The sequence below is a fragment of the Chiloscyllium plagiosum genome, unplaced genomic scaffold, assembly GCF_037043375.1.
Source record: "Chiloscyllium plagiosum isolate Xiang-an unplaced genomic scaffold, Cpla_swu_hap1 HiC_scaffold_27, whole genome shotgun sequence".
In the NCBI taxonomy this organism is placed as follows: Eukaryota; Metazoa; Chordata; class Chondrichthyes; order Orectolobiformes; family Hemiscylliidae; genus Chiloscyllium; species Chiloscyllium plagiosum.
Window position 1 is genome coordinate 19499162 of NW_028270165.1, and position 5282 is coordinate 19504443.

A 5282-nucleotide genomic window follows, 5' to 3' on the forward strand; every position below is an offset into this window, starting at 1 on the left:
ATCACTTATTATCCAGGCCACAGAAACCTGAAAACCCTCATGCAGCCAGATCGGCTTAGCTGTGCATGGAGGAAAACTTCATTTCAGTGTCAATAACATGGAACAAACTGCCTACAAAGATGCTGGAAATGGAGCTGAATCAAGGATATGAAAATGAAATGTTAAGGCTGCTTGAGAAAAGAAAGGCAGTAAAATTGCTGAATGACTTCCTGCTGACCTATTAAAGAAAACATTATGACAAAAAAGGACGTAACTCCATTACTACATTAGACGGTGAATAATAATTACAAAGAAACTTTTACAACAGTCAACAATATCAGATATACACCATATAGAACAAAGAACAAAGAACGTTTACAGCCCAGGAACAGGCACTTCAAGATTGAGCCGATCCAAATGTACTGTCTCAACCTATCGGTCAATTCCTTAGCATCTGTATCCCTCTACTCCCCACCCACTCATGCATTTATCCAGACGCATCTTAAATGAACCTACCTCTACTACGTCTGCTGGCAACGCATTCCAAACGCCCACCATCCTCTTTGTGAAGTAAAGCACGTATTCTCTTTGAATAAGTGCTGCCCTTGCCGCGTTCATTGAAACGGTATTGCGTGTAATGAAGCTGCTTTTTGAGAGTATTGACTGGCCCTTTTTGCACAAAACAGTGTAAGAAACAAGGGCTCGTCCGGGATTTGGACGCGGGATCTCTCGCATGCCCACGCACCAGAAGGCCCGATGTGAGAATCATACCCCGAGACCAACGAGCCACAGGCTCCAGGTGGCCTACATTTTTTTGAGCAATGTGCAATCCCTTAAATTTTTTTGAGCAATCCCTTAAATGCTGCTCAGTTCCTTGAGAATCTAACCTTTTAGTTGTGAACATGAGGAAAGGAGCAATCCTTTTCTGGGGTGCAAACTGTATACGTGCCAAACTGAGGGAATAGACAAGGAAAATAGCTTTAAGAGAGATAGAAAGTATTTGAGCACCATTGGAGTGTCTGCTCCCTCCCTGGATTCACTCCAGTTGCTACAAGTGAACAGAGTTTCACCCACCCCGACCTCCCCTTCCCCCTCGCTGCTGGAGGATGGTATATGGAAAGGGGGAGACATTGCTTTGCTCCCAGATGTTGCCCAGAGGGAGGGAGTTTCACTCTGAAACTGACAGGGCTGCATTCGCATTGTGACGTCAACAATGGATGGCGGGCCGGACAGCTGTCCTGCAGTTGAGGCACGTGTGGAGGGGAGGACACTTTGCAAATCCCACTCTCCTCCAAGTCAATGCAGTTTGACTTCAAGCAAAGCAAGGGGTTTAAATATACTTTAGAAAACCTCCTTTGTGCCGTGGGAAAACTCCGGCCGCGGGAAATGCAGTGTTACAGATTCAAAGTAACAGAAGCAGGAGGAGACCATTTGGTCAAGCCTGCTCCGTCATTCATTAAGATCACAACTCCACTAGCCTGCACTATCCCGACTACCCTTAATTCCCCCACCATGCAAAAACCCATCCAACTGCGTCTTCAATAAACTTCATGAAGCTGTCTCAGCTGCTCTCTTGGGCAGAGAATCCCATGGAGTCTCACAGAGTGACACAGATGTACTGCACGGAAACAGACCATTCGGTCCAACTCATCCATTCAGCCCAGATATACTAATTTAATCTAGTCCCATTTGCCAGCACTTGGCCCAAATCCACATAAAACCTTCCTACCCTCCAAACTCCAACCCTGGCAACATCCCTGTAAATCCTTTCTGCACCTTTTCTAGTTTCACAACATCTTTCCGATAGGAAGCAGACCAAAATTTAATGCAATATTCCAAACGTGGCCTGACCAATGTTCTGTACAGTGGCAACATGAGCTCCAACATCTATCCTCGAAGCTCTGACCAACAAAGGAAAGCGCACCAAACGCCTTCTTTACTATCCAATCTGCCTGCGTATCTACTTTTAAGGAACTATCAACCTGAACTCCAAGGTCTCTTTGTTCAGCAACACTTTCAAGGAACTTACCATTAAGTGTAAAAGTCCTGCTCTGATTTGTTTTTCAAAAATGCAGCACCTCATATTTATCTACATTAACCTCCAACTGCCATTCCTCAGCACATTGGCCCATCTGATCAAGGTCCCGTTGTGATCTGAGGTAACCTTCTTTACTGTCCACTGCACCTCCAATTTTGGTGTCATCTACAAACTTGCTAACTATACCTCCTCCGTTTACATACAAATCATTTATATAAATGACAAAAAGTAGCGGACCCAGCATCAATCCTTGTGACACACCATTGGTCACAGGCCTTCAGTCTGAAAAGGAACCCTCCGCCTTCACGGCAGTTCTGTTTCCAAATGGCTAGTTGTCCCTGCATGCCATGAGATTAAACCTTGCTCACCAGTCTCCCATCAGGAACCTTGATGATCGCCTTCCTGAAGTCCATATAGATCACGTCCATCGCTCTGCCCTCATCAATCCACTTTGTTACTTCTTCAAAAAACCCAATCATGTTCATGAGACATGATTTCCCAAGCATAAAGCCATGCTGACTATCCCGAATCAATTCTTGCCTTTCCAAATACATGTAAATCCTGTCTCTTAGGATTCTCTCCAAAACCTTGCCCATCACGGATGTCAGGTTCACTGGTCTATAGTTCCCTGGCTTTTCCTTACCACTTTTCTTAAATAGTGGTACCACATTAGCCACCCTCTAGCCTTCAGGCACCTCACCTGTGACTATTGACGATACAAATATCTCAGTAAGACGCCCAGCAATCACTTCCCCAGTTTCCCACAGAGATCTAGGGTACTCCTGATCAGGTCCTTGGGATTTATCCACTTTTATGCATATCAAGATATCCAGCAATTTCTCATCTGTAATATGGGCATTTTTTTCAACATGTTACCATCTACTTTCTCATATTCTCGATCTTCCATGCCCTTCTCCACAGTAAACACTGATGCACAATATCCGTTCAGTATCTCTCTCCCCCCACCCACCCCCCCCCCCCCCCCACGCCCTCCATCTTCTGCAGCTCCACACAAAGGCCGCCTTGCTGATCTTTGAGTGGCCCTATTCTCTCCCTTGTTATCCTTTTGTCCTAAATGTATTTAGAAAAACCCTTTGGGTTATCCATGACTCTATTTGCCAAAGCAATCTCATGTCTCCTTTTTTGCCCTCATTATTTCCCTCTTAAGTATGCTCATACTGCCTTTATACTCTAAGGATTCACTCGATCTCTCTGCCGATACCTGATATATACATCCTTCTTTATCTTAACCAAAATCTCATTTTCTCTAGTCATCCAGCATTCCCCAACCTACCAGCCTTTCCTTTCATCCGAACAGGAATATACTCTATGTCAGACAATCACCTGATGAAGGAGCATCGCTCCGAAAGCTAGTGTGCTTCCAAGTAAACCTGTTGGACTATAACCTGGTATGGTGTGATTTTTTAACTTTGTACTCCCCAGTCCAACACCGGCATCTCCGAATCAGGAATATACTGTGTCTGGACTCTTGTTATCTCATATTTGAAGGCTTCTCATTTTCCAGCATTCCTTGAACCTGCGAACATCTGCCCCCAATCAGCTTTTGAAAGATCTTGCCTAATACCTGAGTCTTCCTCCAATTTAGAACCTCAACTTTTAGATCTGATATATTATTTTCAATCACTGTTCTAAAGTTAATAGAATTATGGTTGCTGGCCCTTAGGTTTTGCACCCTCGCCAGTATGTACATCCATATTGTGAATTAGATAATGTCCTGGTACACACTTAACAAATTCCTCTATTTGGCAGATAGGTAAATGGGCAGGAGTTATACCTTGGGTCCAGTCTTCCTTCATTCCCATCAACCCTAACCCTATTCCCACCCCAATAGTCCAACGGCACTTTCACCTGCAACTGCCGAATGTGTGACACCAGCCCATTTACCTGCTCCCTCCTCTCTATCCAAGGGTCCAAACTTACCTTCCAGGTGAAGCAGCACTTGACCTGCACTTCCCCCAACCCAGTCGACTGCAGTTGCTGCTCACAATGTGTTCTCATCTACATTGGGGCAAACGAAGCATAAACTGGGTGACTGCTGCACAGAACATCTACGTTCTACCTGCAAAAAAGACCCTGAGCTTCCAGTTGCCTGCCAATTCCACACACCACCCTGTTCCCTGGCCAACATCTCTGTCTCAGGTTTGCTGCAGTGTTCCAGCGAAACTCAGCACCAGCAGAACGAAGAGCACCGAATATTACACTTGGGGAGCATACATCCCTCCGGTCCCAATATCGAATTCAATAATTCTCGAGCCTGAAATCCATCGTATCCTCGTCCCTTCCACACACACCAAGCCTTGTTATCACATAGTCTGTCATTACACACTACCTATTCTTAGCCACGAACAGTCTCCATACACCCTCCCACGCAGATCGTTATCAACTCCCTTTCCTGTCCAACAGTTCTTCCCTCGCTTTGGGCTCTGTCCTGATCTATCATTAACTGCATCCGCGTTCCTCCCACAATATCTCCTGCATATAAACGAACCAATCACCATCAGTTCTGTGGAAGGGTCACCGGCAACTCCTGGTTTTTGTTTCTGATATACAGCATCCACAGTTCTTTCACCTTTTTATTGAGGCAGAGTTTGGAAATTGTTTCGAGAGACAGAAGGAGGGAGAGACAGAACAGACATGAACTGTTGATCTCCGTTGTTACTCATAACGTAAAATCATTCCAGTGCGATCACTTCCCTTAAGCATGAATAGAGGACAGACATTTCGCGTGAGCTTGTGGCGCAACGGTAGCGCGTCTGACTCCAGATCAGAAGGTTGCGTGTTCGAATCACGTCAGGCTCACTGACGTCAACTTCTTACATTTCAAATCAAGAAGCTTTGCTGTCAGTTTGATTTGTGAACTCTGTGTCAGGGAGGTGGTGTGCCCATTGTTTGGGTAAATGTTCAGCACCCCCTGTTCAGCACCCCCAGTTCATCACGGGATTTAAACACAGCCGCCTCCCTCTGGGCAGCCGCTTCGTTCAGTTGGTGACAGCGCGGTGTGAATAACGTAATACCGATACTTTAACAACATAATCCAGAGACTCCCAGCTTTATGTTTCAATCTATCAGGAGAGTGATAGCGAGTTCAGATAGAAATGTTTCCCACCAACAGCAAATCCTTTCCTCTCACTGGACACAGTTAAAATTATCTTTATTCAACAGGAGGAGCGGAAACTCTAGTCCGACGGCCCTTCTCCACATTAATGGTGAGCCTGAATTTTATAAACGGTGTCAGTAAAATCCA

The 5282-nt window shown here is 45.2% G+C and overlaps 1 non-coding gene across 1 annotated transcript; it reads left to right on the forward strand.

Moving 5' to 3' along the window:
- Nucleotides 1-4765: 4765 nt before the first annotated feature.
- Nucleotides 4766-4837, forward strand: trnaw-cca (transfer RNA tryptophan (anticodon CCA)). Its single transcript has one exon. It is a non-coding gene; the product is annotated as a tRNA-Trp (tRNA).
- Nucleotides 4838-5282: the final 445 nt, after the last annotated feature.